Here is a 15,700-nt window from a genome sequence, read left to right on the forward strand (position 1 = left end):
GTCAGAGGCTGTTCCAATGGACTTTTTTTCTGTGAATTTGTCTAAGTTGGTGCAAAATCCAGCTGTGGTCTCTAAGAGGTCTTGGCATGTGGTTGCCCAATCCCACCATACATGAAAGGGTACAGTTAGTTAAGCTGCAATATTGCTCCTTGTTAAGCAAGCCACACCCCAAGACCTTGTGTATAACACAATGGGAGGGACCACATTTGCAGACTGTTTCATGGCAACTGAAATCATAGTTAGCACAGCTATCTTCATATGTTGCAAGATAATTTCTCTTCTGGAGGGGGTGGATGTTAAAGATTATGTAAATAATCAATTAGAATGAAGGACTCACTACTGGCTTGCTCTCTAGCTGTGGTATGGTAGACAAATTGGCTAACACACGTTTTTGAGCCATCATTGTAGTTGAAATTATAAAATGGCAAAGGGGTTTTAGAAAAGGTTCTTCTGCTGCTTTCTGGTTGGTGTCACCCTTTTCAGAGGGAAAGGAGTCACTACAGTGTGACTTCTTGAGCTGGGTGTAAGTTGTGCAGGTAGTTTAGTGCCATGTAGGACCTTTATGGTCCTTCAGCTCTCAAGCTGGGAGCAGAAGTGAGTGACAGCACACCAGCCTGTATGGTATTAGCTATAATTACAGGCTGCCATTGTTCAGCAGACCAGGAGGAGAAGTCAAATATTTACTGTTGGGGATAAATGGAGGAGGCGGTGGTTTTTGAGAGTGAGCCCAGTCCTGCACTCTCAAATAGACTGATCTGAAAGGTGTCAGCACCTGCTCCTGCTCTTTGTCAATAAATGCAAGCAATGCAGCAGTCAGGTTCAGAACTGACAGCACATGGTTGACTTTGGAGTTTTTGTATTTTTAGCACTGCTGGTGTCAGAGATACCGACAGCAGAATGATCCCAGTGATTCTCACTGAGTGAGAAATGATTCACGCTCTGTAAAAATAAAGCTTGATGCAAGCAGCCTTGTATCCACTGAAATGAGGGCTGCAGCCCCCAGACTTTTGAAAGGACCTTTCCTCCCAGTTCTTTAGAGAAGACATGCAAGTTTTCCCATTAGTGTGGATCCCTGTTTCTGGGCACCTCTCCTGAGCAGTGTTTTCTGCCATCAATCTCTTTTGCCCTGGCCTGGCACTGAAGCTGAGCATTTAGGAGATGTGAACTCAGATTACATTTGACATCCCCAATACTGACATGAATTGTTCTGTTTTCCACCGCAGCCAGATGTTGGTCTCTTCAGTGAAGAAGACTGTAGTAGTTAATGTTTCCCTCTGACCATTCCTCTGATGTGTAAGGGGTGACACAGTGTGAGATTGTGATCCTGGTGTGTCTTGGCTCTGGCTGTGTGCTCCAGGTGCTTTTTGAGGCACAGAGAAGGTCTATTTCCAGACAAGTTGCACTTGCTTTCGGTGGGAGAATCTGGATCTTTAGTAAAAGGTTTTAAATAGACTTGATATAAAAAAGGGGGAGGGAGTGTAAGTGGGAAAAAATATTTTAGTAATGCTTGTGGTTTACAAGGTCTTATGATATTTCAACAAATGGCATGTGCATGCCATACTGAAACAGTTGTGGAAGCAAATTCAGAGAGTTGATATGTCTTTTAATGAATTCTTTACTTGGCCTCTATAAAAGGGTGTTGACAGATGTGCCAGAGGCAGATGATTTTAGTACAGAAGGCTGATTCTGAGTCTCCATACCTTTGACAGTAGTTGGTCATATCTAAACCCTTCTCCTTGTAGCAGCACATTTAAAATGTGCAAGGCCCCTCTGTGAGGCTCTGTCTGTGCAGTGGGACCAAGGAAAAGGCTTGAGGTTTTGCCCTGGGATCTGCTGGGTGAGAGCTTTGATGAGGAATGTAATTCTCCCACCAAGAGAGCTCTGCATCCTCACAAAACCATCTTGAGATGAGTGGAGAGGCTCATTGTATTTCCACACCCAGGGAAATTCTCCTGTAGGATGGAGGTGGTTTGCTCACCCCAGGCCTGTTCTGTGGTGCAGAGCTGCTCTGTGCGTGTTCCTGTGCCGGGCAGACGAAATTACTCAGCTCCAGGAACTGAAATAATGATTCAACTAAAACTTTAAACAAAAGTTGCAGAATGGCAAAAATACCTTCTTTGGACTTTCCACTGTTCCAACAGCTACTTGTGACCTTTCATAGCATCAGATAAGTGGCTTTATCAGACAAAAACCTGAAGCAGGAACCCAGCTTGTTAACAGAACCACTTGGGTTGCAAGTGACATTTCTTTCCTTCCCTTTACAAGCTTGATTGCCACATCTTAAATGGCAACATTTATTCTGAGAAGAGTTGACTGAGACTTTAGCCACATCATTGAATTATGCACCAGATACCATCAAATTGTATTTGCATTAAAGAATGAGTTGTAAGCAGGGAACTAAACTGTAGCTTAAAAGGTGAATATCTTCTGGATATCAAGGTTCAGATTTCAGGTCATAGCTTAAAATGAGTATTACCAGCTCCTAGAGTGTACAGGAGGGTGTCTTTCTTTTCTCCTTTTTAATAAAATTCCACTGAGTAAGGCAATGCAGAATTGGCACTGTTGAAAACAGGATGGAGACTTGAGATGTATCTGCAGAGCAGTGAATAACTATATATAAAAATTACAGTTTATAAATTGATTGATTGATTAGATTTATTTGCTCATCTGAGGCATTGAGTAACCTCATCTACTGAGAGATAACCCTGGCTATGGCAGAGGGTTGGAGGGGATGATTTTTTTAAAGGTCCCTTCCACCCCAAACCATTCTATGATTCCTCTCCATAAGGGGAACAGCTCCATGAGGGGGTGATGCCAATATATGGAGCATTTTAAGGTTCTTCAGAACTGATTTAGTCCTTTGCAAAATTCCCAGACTTTGATGAGTAATCATTGCAATGGATTATATTTCCTCTCTTCTATCTCATGTTGAGAAGCACAAGATAAAATATGCAACAAGAGGAATAAGGAAAGCAAGGAAAATGTCAACCTATTACAGCTGTGTGCCTTGGGGAGTGCTCCCAAGTCACAAATCTTGTTCCCAAACTCAAACATGTGGACAGGAGTCTTTCTTACTTGTGTGGCTTAGGTGTCATGGGAGAGGGGTTTAGGCTGTAAAAAACATTTATTTTCGTGGATATAAGATTAGAAATAGCTTAAAAATCCAGCTTGAAGTAGTTGCCTGTTATGGAAAATTGCAACACAAGGAGCTAAAACTTAGCCAAGTTATGTGCAAAAGAGAACAGAGCTGGATGCTGAAAGGTCCTGGGCAGGCTGTACCAGGAGCACAGTAATGCAATCTGTAACCCAAAGAATATGTTATGTAAACATAGCATTTTCTGTAATGTGAAGTATAGCTGAGAGTGTGTGATGGGGAGAGAGGGAACATTTAGCAGCTTCTGGTGTGTTTACTCTCGAGAAATTGCAAACGGATGTTAGAGAACCTGCTTCATGAATGCCATTTAGATTAGGAAAGCAGGCAGATAAGCAATGCTGTTGAAAATGCTGAAGTTGCCCAAGGGAATGGTATGAAGCTGTGTCAGGGGAGGTTTAAGTTGGATATTAGAAAAATGTTCTTCCCCCAGAGGCTGGTTGGGCAGTGGGACAGGCTCTCCAGGGCAGTGGTCACTGCACCAAGCCTGTCAGAGTTCAAGGAATGTTTGGACAATGCTCTCAGGCACAGGGTGGGATTGTTGGGGTGTCCTGTGCAGGCCAGGGGTTGAACTCAATGATCCTTTGAAGTCCCTTACAACACAGAATGATCTACAAAATCTACTGATATTGATTCTACAATTCTAAATGCCAAGATCCTCAGACATTTAAGGCAATGTTCTTTTGGGAACCTACAAAGGAACAAAGAAAACCAAGCTGATCACAGACTGCCTTTACCTAAGAATATAACTCATCAGAGTCCTAGGAAAATTAAATCAAGCTGAGCGTGTTATCTGGGCTGTTTCAGTTTCACAAAGACTCTTTTGAAATGCAGTTATTTGGTCAAAATTGGTTTTTTAGTACTTTCAGCATGAACACCCAAGTAATTTCTGGGGTACTTATTTCTTTGAAACCAGGTTTTTTTGCACCATTTTGATTTCTACTCTCTGTTCTGCCTGTCAGTAATCCTCCAGGGCAGGTTAATTGAGAGGAGCAGAGCATCTGCAAGGAGTTTCAGGACTATGATCCTCTAAGTAAGGCTCTCCTGGGACAGAGCACATCTCCTGATGTGAGAGCAAAGCTGGGCAGTGAGGTAATGAAGTTTCTGCAGGACTGCTTGGAGCCAGAGGCAGGAATCAGCAATGGCTGCTTGGCCCAAGTCAGTCCTATCTAAAATGCTAATTAGGAAAGTTAGATAACTTGTTTTTCTCTGACTGCACTGTCCAGTGAAAGCTACTGTGTGAAGCTGGGAAAGCTTCCATGTCAGGTGTGGTAGTAAAGTGTGGGCAGAGCCCTGTAAGCAGCTGGGAGGAAAAAAATAATAAAGCAGCTTAAATACGTTCTATGAATTCTGTGGTCCTTAAAACCAAACAGATGTCTTCTTAAAAACCTCATATTCTAATACTGTGCTCAATAACTGCATGAATGAAAGAGTAGACACTGAAATATTGCCATGTCTTAGCAGTGTCTGAGCTCCCAACCACCCCTAGCAATGCTTGTCCTCCCCTTCTGTTGGCTGGAAGCAGTTTATGTTTTAGGAAAGGAGATCCAGGCCCTGTGGCATCCTCCTGAGTGATCTGCTGATGTTCTTGGAGTCTAAATATCACAATATATGGCATGAAAACTGGGATGTTAAATTTCACTCATAGCACATTTGGACCCAGAGCCACTGCCCAGCTCTGGCAGCCTGTTAGGTGTGTTCTCATTCCCAGCTGGGCAGAGCAGGGACTGCATCCCACACTTTGGGGACTTTACAGCACCTCTAGAGGGTGCTTTTGATAATGCACGGATGTTGTGGTGACTTGGGGCTCCTCTTTGTCCTCACGTTCCTGGGCTTGAGCTCTTGCTTTTCATTTCTTTGAGACTCTGTTACTGATTTTGAGGAGACACTGATATTTCAGGTTCTTACTTAATTTTGCTTGTCACCACCTAAAGAAACTGGTCTAACACTGTCCTGGCTAGAACTTATTTTGAGCTGATGTTCAAACATACTCTACTGCCATATGAGGACAGCCATGAGGATTTGCCAAACAGAAGATGGGCAAGCCACAACAGGCTGGATTTGAATGAGTGAAGTAAAGATGGAAATTACAGGAATGTAATTTTGACTGTCTCAGTGAGTCACAATCTGTTTGTTAGCAACAGAATGCCTTCTGGAGATTTTGGAAAAAATGGGACGAACACCATGGGATACACCACACCACCTTTGCTCACACTGGTTAGACTGTTGTCCTGCTCTGGGGCTCCAAAGGACAGAGTCTAACCCAAAAAGAGTGTTACTGGCACAGCTGATTTCAGAAACAGGGCAGGAACTGAGTATGTAACCTGGGACTTCAAACACAAAGACCAGTTGTGCTGCATTCTCTATTCTAGATAGATCAATGATATTTAGAGAGAGAGAAGGGTACAGTGCTCTTTCATATGAAAAAAGTTGTGGCTCAGTATTAATCTGAAAGTAGATGGGAAGAAGAGTCATGTTCAAATGAAGGCTGCTTTGTGCTTTATCCTTTAATAATTATCTTAACGAGATCTGTGTGATGATTAATCTCTGGCTCTATTTGGTTACTGAGTGTTATTAATCAAAACAAAAATCTAAAAGTAAATGTGTTGTACTGCCTTGGACAGATTCTGTCTGGGAACTGTTTCATTTGAAGACCCTATTTCCCTGGCACTTTACAGCAATGACTGTATGAGAAATAGCATTTTAAAGTATTACCTGGCAGATGTGACTCTTTTTCTCTCCATATCTTTCTGTGCAGATGCTCTGAGAAAATACAGCTGGGACATGGCCTGTCTCTGTGCCAGTCACTGCTGAACTAGCACTGGGCATGGTCTTCAGAGGAACCTCCCCATAGCCATGAAGCTCCTTGTTTTTAAACGTGTGTGGAGCCCCCACCCACCCAAAGCATTTGCTTGGAGCAATGTTGTAAATCGTGAGAGTTCTGGGAGCACAGAGAGTTTTCAATGACCTAACGAGGAAGGAAGACACTAATGCCCTAGACCTGATCCTGTCACTTCTTCTGAAGAAGAAATCTGTAGGAAATCTTCTGCTCAAAGAAATCTGTAGGCTTGGAGAACTCAGGAGTGCAGGCATGACCCTGCCATGCTGCTAATGATACTGCTCTTGAATGTCACATTCCTTTTTGTAATGCAAGACTGAGACTTCCAGTGAATTCTTTACAAGCTGGTTCATAGTCTCAGTTAAGTAACACATCCATAATTCATTGACTTAATTATGACAGTTCCTAGGGAGAAAATATGAGCAGGGCTTAATTACAGTGGGCATCAGAGCCCCTGCCCCCTGGTCAGGCAGTGTAGAAGAGGAGGGGGTGGCTGCAGGGCACTCAGTGTCACACTTCACTCCAGTGCTTGTGCCCAGCACCTGATTTCTGTTCTGTCTGCATTCATGTGGGGGCTGCACAGAGGAAAGCTATGAAGTGTGCCAGAACATGACATGAATGAAGAGTAGAAGATTGCTCTGTTCCATATTTCCCTTTCTTCTCTTTGTTAATATTTTTTCTTTCTTTCATGCCTGCCACTTTTTACTTATCCATCTTTTTTTTGTGTCACCTTTTGCAAGTCAGATGGGTCGCCTTGGAGCAGAGGTTACTTTCAAGGTGTGATGACTTAAAACCCAAGGTCAGTCCTGGTGAGCAGAGAGGCCAGATGTGAGTGTGACTCAGTCTGGTGTCTCCTGGGCTCACAGCCTTGCTGAAGGCCAGGGAAGCTGGGAGGTCACTCTCAAAGGCTTCTTTTGTAGAGTGCTGCTGGCTGCAGCTCTGGCCGTCCCCTGCCCAGGGGTGAGGCTGTCCAAGCAACATCCACCCAGCCAAGCCTTTTTCTGTCTTCCACCTCAGAGGTATTTGAGTTCAGGCCCCCAGGGAAGAGCCCATGGACTCAGAGGTGGAAGGGTTCAGCTGCTGTGAACTCTGTGCCTGGTTTGGACATTCCTCCTTGAGCACACCAGGGTTTTTGATGTGTATTCTAGGTATGTGCTAGCTAGTGTTACTTGTAGCCGGATCTGCCCTCCACAAGCCTGTCCTGCACCAGTGTGTTTGGCAGAGCCTTCCCAGCTTCAGACCTTTCTTACCCTGCCACCTGTAATTTACTGTTTCTGCCTCACAACAGCCTTCTAGACCATGGATGCTCTGTGTGCTACAGCTTATACCTCTGGAGGTGCAGGTGGGGGGTTAATGTCTGCTTCCCTGCTGCTCCTGCTGTAGAAACACCAAAAGAGCCTCCCTGGTGTGCTCTGACCTCTGAGGAGTGTGCACAGCAGCTGGAACATGGCTGTTGGGATCCTTTGGGCAGCACAGGTTGTGTCAATGCTGTTCTGTACCCAGGGCTCTTCTGCAGGCATTGGAGTCAAGGTTAATCACAAATTTGCTGTCCTCTCTCCCCTGGAGTTTAGGAAGTTTGGCATCTCTTTATCCACAAGAAAAGACCCTTTCTTTTTTCAGCCTGCTGCTAATTAACTTGTAAACTAAAGAAAAAGGACTAAGTTGGGAATGACTTATGGAGCTGATGGACATGGGCAGACTCACAGCTAGAGACAACAAAGTTGACTTTTCAGTCCAGTCTTGGACTCAGCCAGCATTCAGTTCACCTAAAAACTGGGAACAGGAGGGTTTCTGTGCCACTGGGCCCTGTGCTGCTATAAGTGTGAGGAAATATACTGGCTACTTTTATTAATAGAAAAAAACCTTTACAAATCTGTTTCCTTCTGCTGTTATGACTATCCTGTGCTGAATGTTTGTGTGTGTGGGAATTCTGGTTACAAAATATCTCTTTGCTTGTGATTTCCTTATCCAAACTGGAGGCTATCAGAATTCTCTCATGTGCAATTTTATGGGATCTGGCCAGTGGTATTTTCTTGCCAAGAGTTTTTCCAGTGCAGATAAGAGATCTAGGAGGCATTCAATTAGATGGAATTTTTTGTTTGGTTGGTTTTTTGTTTGGTTGGTTTTGGGGGGATTTTATTGTATGTTTGGGGTTTTTTGATGTTTTTTTCTTGTTTGTTTGTTCTTGGTTGTGTTTTTTTTTTTTTTTGGGTGATTTGGAGGTTTTTTTTGGAGGTGGGTTTTTTGTTTGTTGGCTGCTGGGTAGTTGAATACCAGTCATATATATGGGGGTTTTCTTATATCTTTGTTTCTCCGTTCATGAATGTTAGACCAGCATTAGTGTCACCAATATAAAGTCCTATAAGTGTCTTAGAGGGAAAATGCTGGATATGACTTCAGTGGCGATGCTGCCAAGATTTGGGGTGTTCTAGAGGTGGGATGGGAGGGATGCTCATCATTTGTGCCTTTGGCATCTGCTACAAACAGGAGCTGTGGGGCTTTTCTACAAAGATAAAAATCCCCTTTCATGTCTCCATGTCACTGTAGAAAACAGAGCATCCTCTTTCACTTTTGGAAGGAAATGATCCTAAACAGAGCCCTGCCTGTGCTGTGGGCTCTAGGCAGATGGCCAGTGCCATTATCCTTTAAGGGTGCATTAACAGCAACCTTCAGTTCTGAGGCACTGAGTTCTGTCTCTCCCATGAGGTGCCAAAATGGGCACAAGGCATGGATCCCTCTTGTCAGTGCTGCTGGACCAGACAGTGGCAATGGAAAAATTATTTGTTCTGCTCTTGGCCTGTCTTCTGCACAGGGATTTGGAGACAACACAGTAAAGGTGATGCTGTAGATAAACACAAGCTACCAGACAGAAGCACAGATTGTAGGATTTTCTGCAGCCAGATGCAGTTAATAGATGCCACCCTCCACTGCAGGCCAAAATCATGGACTTCTATTTTCACCATAATGATCTCTGGAAAGAAATTTCTCCCTGATTACCGTATGCCCAGAAGGGTTTGCAATGAATAGGCCTTACAGTTTCATCTTCTGAGCATTGCAGACATTTGGTCGTATCGTCAGCTGGTGGAAACTGGCATTGCTTTGTTGCCTTTCCAAGTCAATTTTCAATGAATGAAGATTGGTCTTTCTGTTCTCCTTCACATGAAGGTCATGTAGCTTTTGTGGCTTTGTGCAATATGTTCTTCCTAAAGAGAAATGAATGTGCAGTTGTGTTTTATTTTGCAATGATCTTCTAAAGTACCCAGTTCAAAGATTGGGCGTGCTTGACACACTTTCCACCCATTTCTTTCAAATTAATAATCCTCTGATGCCTCTCACGTGATCTGTTGGTCCTGCAACAGTTTGAGCTTTGATGGAGTAGAAGTCTTTGAACAACAAGGGAGTACTGGAAAATCTGGGGAACTTCTGTTTCAGTGGCTTTGATATTGTGCTGGTACAGTATCCTACTGTTAGGCTGCTTCAGTGTTTCCAGTCTCTCAGGGTCATTCCATAAAAGAGATGGGAAGGATTCTCACTTGGATTGTCTGAAGTTATCTTAGTTGCCTGGGGAAGACTATAACTTACCCACTAAAACTACCTGTACCCCTTATTTTCAAAGGGATGTAAGGGCAGGATGCTTCAAAGGAGCAATGTAGAAAGTTGGAGAAGAACCAGCCCCCAAGGAAAGTTTTCGTTCTAAAGCCTCAGTAAGAGCTGGGAGGCAAACATTTTTCCATCCTCCCCTTTCTTCTCTGTGATATGAGGAGTGTCAGCTGCCACTCACTGTGAACAAAGGTTTAGGAGTTTCTCTCTCACATAGTGTGGAGATGAGCTGTTCTGCAGGCCTGCAGAAACCAGGACTCAGCTTCCTGCCCAGTCAGGCTTTGACTCAAACCCCCAGCATGGCAGGGAAGTGGCTGGTTAGCTGGGGGTCCTCCAGACTTGCTCCAAAGGGATCCTGCAGATGAGAGCCCAGGGCACTCTAGGAAGCTGGAGGAGTCCCTGAACATTTACAGGAACAAATTGACTTGAGAGGGTGTCAGGCACTGCAAGCAATGAGGAGAAAAAGTCCCCTTTGAAAGCCAGTAGAGGATTTCAGGAACTGCTGCTTCTTGTGAGAAGAAAATCACAAACTGTGAACTATGAATCCAGAGCTGCCCCCAAGCTCTGGGTAAAGGCAGAGAATCTTTAAAAGCCAAGCCCAGCAAGGCTGGCACAAGTGGTCATGGGCAGGAAGTGTCCCACAAGACAGGATCTTAGCTGCTTGGAGAACATCAGGGAGCATCACAGAGGAAGAGAGAACCTGAAATATGCTTTCTAACACATCCTTCTGGGTGTTCTTTGGGAAAGCTCAGTTTATTAGTTCTTCCCTTAGCAAGGCACCAGCAGAGACTTCTTGCTCTGTTCGCCTCCCAGATTTCTCAAAATTCATAGGAACTCAGTATGTTAGTGGTTTTCTCCTGGTTGAAATGGGACAATTCCCAGAGGAAATGGGGCACATGGAGCGACAACCAAGAACAGTTACCTTCCTTATGTATTGTGAGGAAATGGCTGCAGATCACTTCTGTGAAGATGCCACTTTCATAGGTCTGATCTCCAGGAACAATCCCCTCTAAAGAGAAAGAGGTGACTGCCCTGTGACACTGAGTGCATCTGTCAGTTCTGTTTTACTTTAAGCAGCCAGTAATTGATCTCAAAGGTCTTGTTTGCACTTGATGATGCCTCAGAAATCCTGAGTCACTCTTTACCTGAATTTACCTTGGTACATCTGTTTACTCTATGGTAAAGTGATAGTTGGGAAAGTCCTCAAGTACGAAGAATGTTGAAACTGTCATCTTCCTAAAAACATAGTCCTGCTGCTTTTATAATGAGAAAGTAGGTTGGATGTCACATTCCTTGATGAAACACAGCTGTGTATCAGTCCCAACATTTCTCAGGTGTTGAGACAGCTCACTTTTGCTTGTCTGCTCAGAATCTCCTGGTTATTAACCTCCAGGAGAGCCAACACAGGTCTACACCTCCAAGATATTAAATATTACATTTATGTCAGACAGAAATATCTTGGACTACTCTCTGTTTCTGCCTTGGATACTGTATCAGTGTGGAAGAAGCAAATGAACATTTTTTTTTCCTAATCCTGGCTTTGAAGGGTGTTTGGGGCTGTGTTCAGCTTGGCTCTGCCTTACATTTGCTGCTGTGTGCAAGCATGTCTGTGTCACTTGGATCCCTCTCTCTTTGTTAAGGGTTAAGACTGTATACACAGCAAGTTGCTGAGGTCATCTGAAGTGCATTTGCATTCATTTTGTGGTAACTTGGTCACGAATTTAAGCTCTGAAGGGCACAAAGCAATTGTGTTTATCAGTAGGAGCCTTGGTGCTCACCGTTTGCTATTGGGCTCTTTTCTAAGTTATCTTCAACCTCAGTCATCGCTGGCATCCAGGGAGCTTAACATCAGACAATTGTCTGAGTATTCATTAAGCTCTAAGTGCTTAAACAGTGAAACCTCTACAAAAGCAGCTCTGAAAGCTGAAGAAGAAAAATATAACTGCCTGTGAGGAAACTTTCCTGCTGCTCGCCATAAATCAGTGGGTTTTTAGTAGCTTGTGATGAGCATCTTAATGGGCCCTATCAATCTGACTGCATTTAAAGTTTCAGCCATTGTTACATTACCCAAGTGATCACAGATCCTCTGATGGCAGAGATAACTTGGGAAAGATTGAGCAGAATATGAGTTTATCTGAAACAGTGACCTGACAACTGTGATGTCTCTAACTGCTTAAAATTACTGGTGTTCATCTTTCCAGGATGCACAGAGACTGCATTGATGCCTCCCTGTCTTTTGTGGCAGCTGAGCTATTTGTCTTCCACTGTCTCCTACCTTCATTTTGTACCTGCAGACAATAGCATTCACTCCTGTCACACCTGGCCCAGGAGATTGGAGTTAAAATGCAGATAAAGGAGGGAAACTAGGAAGCAGAGTATGAGCCAATGTCATCAGGAATTTGGGATGATGCAAAATTTGGGTATCCACTGCTGCTTCCCAGTCATATAATTCAGTCTCATCTAGCAGTGGGTGCAGCACAGCTACTTGAGAGTCTCACCATTTTTATTTTGCTCCTGTTTCAAAGCCACCACTAAAGAAAAAAAGGTCCCTATAAACATCCTGTGGTTTAGGAACATGAGAAAGCATAAATTGCTGGTTTTAGGCACTTCTCTTCAACCAGCTATCCCAAAGGCTGTTAGAGCTGTAAAGCCCATCCATCACTTGGGCTACTGACGCCAGGGCCACTGCCAGGGAAAGATCAGTCAAGCTGGATTATCAAAGTCAAAGCCAGAGACAGCTCTTGTGGGAAGTGGTTGAGAAAGTCTCATGTCTTAATTCCTCTCTGTGTATGAAATAAAAAGGGGATTGTGCACGAGGGGTGGGAATACCCTGTTTCTCATTAACTGAATGCATGGTCTTGAAAGAGAGGGTGGAGCCCCTGTGCAAAACAGAAACCATATTAATACAGTTTGTCTCCCTGTTTTTGCCTTCCAGTGCTCTCCTCTGGGAACCATAGTCCAGTCCCAGGGCTTTGCATGTATAGTTAGCAGTAAAGATAGGTTGGTTTTTATGTGAAAAGTAAAAAACCAAACATGGGAAAATAGAAAAAACAGGCCTGGAAGATGGAGTGAAAGCTTTTTAACCATAAGAAAGTTGCTGCTGTGACTGCAGAGGCAGGCCCAGCCCTCTGTCCACACTCAGCAGTGCTGGCTGTGCTCTGGGCACTGGTTGTGAGAGCCATCACAGCAGAGCTGTCACCGGGGCTGACAGCCTGGCTGTGCCACGGGGAATGGATGTGACTGGTGGCATCTGTCCTGCCGGTGGTGGGGATCCCCTCTGGGGACAGAGTGGCCCTGGCAGCTCAGCAGAGGGCACAGCTCGGGAGCTGCAGCTCCAGCAGGTGGGAGGAGGGAGCGCCTGGAAGCGTCTTTGGGGCACAGCCTGTGAGCTGCACTCTGCTGTGATTCACTCACCAGCCCTGTCTCTTGGCTTGGTTCAGAACATAAAGCAACTCAGAAACCTTTGTTTGTTGGGTGGGTTTTTGGGTTTTGCCTTTTTTTTTTTTTTTTTTTTTTTGGTTTTTTGGTGTGTGGTCATTGGAAGCTGAGGCTTTCTGATAGGCACATATGCTCCAAAAGCAGCTATTTCCATCAGTACCTTTCAGGACTTTTGATAGTAGGGTGTGTGTGACAACAGGTTTTGCTAACCAAAACCCAATTTTTCCTACATCCCTACTGTGGGATTTCTTGTGGGGGGATGTATATGTGACTTAGATTTTAGGAAAGAAAACTTACCTGAGAACCAAAACTTCCTTCAGAAAAATAGAGTGATAAAACTTTTCCAGTTCCATGAAATGTTTCTCAGAAGGCAGGAAACAGCTCACTGTGGTTAGGCAAGGCTGAGCAGTGGATGGGCAAGATGAAGCTTGATGGGGGTGAAGGGCCCTGCATGCCCTGGGGTTGGCGGGCACAGGCTCCAGGCTCGGGAAAGCCAGCAAACTCCCACCTACGCCTGCAGCAAAGCAGGAACTGCAGCATGGGAATGTGTCCCAAGCAACTCAGTAAGCCCTGAACAAGAAGATACAAGTATTTGCTAAAGATCAGGGTCCTAACTCTGGCTTGAGGTGGAACTTTGCCTAGAAATCCACTAAAAACCAAGGAAGTAGCATCCTTTTTAGGCATTTTACAGAGAAGGTCCAACACCATATATGCCAACTAAGCAGGGAGGTGAACTATAGTGAAAGAGCAACTCAGAACACACAGCCATAACTTGCCCTGCATGGTCTGGTAGTGTCCAGATACCCTTAGAAGGTGTTTAAGTTTCTCTGGTAGCAGATTTGTAGGAGTATTGGCACAAGGCATGACTGCAGTGCAGGTAATGTGCTTCATGCATAAATTCATGGCTGGCTACATTGTCCCTCATCAGATTTCATTAAAGTCTCTCAAACTGAATTGAAAATGGAAAGAATTATGCTATTAGTTTCCACAGCTGCTGATTACAGAGGGCTTGTTGCATTAGGTAGTTCAATGGTCAGGTCAAGCTGTGGTGTCCATGGATGAGAAAGCCAGATGTGCTCTGCAGCGAAAAGTGAGCCCTGTGCTGCTCCCTGGTGACTCCCTCACTCCAGTGGCTCTTGCTGGAGTGGTTTGACTTGTGTGCCCCATGGACAGGCCATCATGTCACAGTGAGTGACTTCCTTAATAGCTACTGGTGTTGGCTGTCTTGGCAGAGAGGCCGAGAGTGCACCGTGGGGAATGAGCTCTGGGCTCGCTCTAGAAGAGACCTCTTTAGTTATGGGTCAGGGCACATGGACAGGCAGCAGTAAAGGGGGACTTTGGGATTATTTGTGGACTGACAGCTGCCATCAACTTGCAGGGCTGCTTATTGCAGTGTATTTCACAGTAAGTTAAAATTGGGTGTATTTTTAATGCTGAAAAAGAATAGGCCAAAAGGAAGCAACAGGAAGAAGGCCTGAAATAAAAGGTTGCAAGAAATCAAATGAGCATTTTTCAGGAGCTGCATGTCTGAGTGTTGCTTGGGGTGGAATGTAGCTTGTGACCCAGTAGTGAGGCCATGATCACTGGAGCATCTGCACAGGCTCTGGCCAGAGGCTCACCTTAGCTCTTATCTTCTCCCTGGCTGGAACTAGTAACATGTGTAGGAGGAGTGTAAAAGAGAATCTGTTTGTAGTATGATCCATCCTCTGGCATAACCTCAGGCCTGTGGTCACATCTGTTGGCATCAGCATCCTGATGTTTTTTGGGGCATCCTGTGATTGCAGTGGATTTAGATTTGGGTTTTGGTCTGGTGGTTTTGGGTTTTTTTCTGGGGGGAGGTGTTTGTGAGAAATCCCAAAACTTTTACTTTAATCACCTTTCTGCCCTTTTTATCTCTACAGACCTTGGTCTCCTCCCTGTGCCACCTCTTGTCTGAGCTGAGGCATCCTCCCACATGGAGAAAGGAGCTTCAAAAATCACTGGTCAATCCATTCTTCTTCATGCCTTGTCAGTCCTTGCTAAGAGGGGGTGTGAGACGTTCCCCCCCATAAGTCATGACTTAGGCGAATCTCAGGATCATCTTCTCATGGTGGCTTTTAAAAAGGAAGGCTTTGCCTTCCTTTGCCTCAGCCTTTCAGTGATCCTTTGAGATCCCCACATGTTTGTGACCATTCCTGAGCCCCAAGCTGGAATTTCTAAAGCACTACCAGCAGCAAGACCAAGCAAAATAATGATGGCTGAGAGCAGAAGGAAGCAGCGTGTGCTCACAGTGTGGAGAACTGCACATGCAGGTAAGTTCTGAACAATTTCTGATTTTATACTTTGCCAGTGTGTTATTTATGCTCTTGGATCATGAGGCACATCTGCTTGGTCAGCCTTGAAAGTGGCCAGGCTCCAGCAATCAAGAAAAGCAGACTAAAACATTTCCAAATTCTTGGTCATGTTTGAGATCTCCCTGTGTTCCTGGCTGGGTTATGTGAATGCTGTGCTAGAAAGAAAGAGGAAGTGTTGATTTGAGTTGTAGATTGCAAGTGTTTCAGAATGGCTTGTAACCTCCTGGATGTTGAGTCAGCCATGTGTCAGGCACTGGTGCTGGTAATAACACCAGTGTAATCTGGCCCTGGGTTTGTTCTGTGTACATCCCCTGCTCCTTTTGGGGTTTTGAATTTCCC

At 44.6% G+C, this 15,700-nt stretch overlaps 1 long non-coding RNA gene across 4 annotated transcripts in view; it reads left to right on the forward strand.

The window, feature by feature from the left end:
• The window catches only part of LOC113459080 (uncharacterized), a 187,872-nt gene that overhangs the window by 14,841 nt on the left and 157,331 nt on the right, over positions 1 to 15,700 (forward strand). For all 4 annotated transcript variants that reach the window (XR_012582249.1, XR_012582248.1, XR_012582250.1 and 1 more), the window contains exon 2: positions 14,930 to 15,319. This is a non-coding gene — a long non-coding RNA (uncharacterized LOC113459080). The remainder of the gene's footprint in view (positions 1 to 14,929; positions 15,320 to 15,700) is intronic.

This window comes from Zonotrichia albicollis, chromosome 12 (assembly GCF_047830755.1).
Source record: "Zonotrichia albicollis isolate bZonAlb1 chromosome 12, bZonAlb1.hap1, whole genome shotgun sequence".
NCBI lineage: Eukaryota > Metazoa > Chordata > Aves > Passeriformes > Passerellidae > Zonotrichia > Zonotrichia albicollis.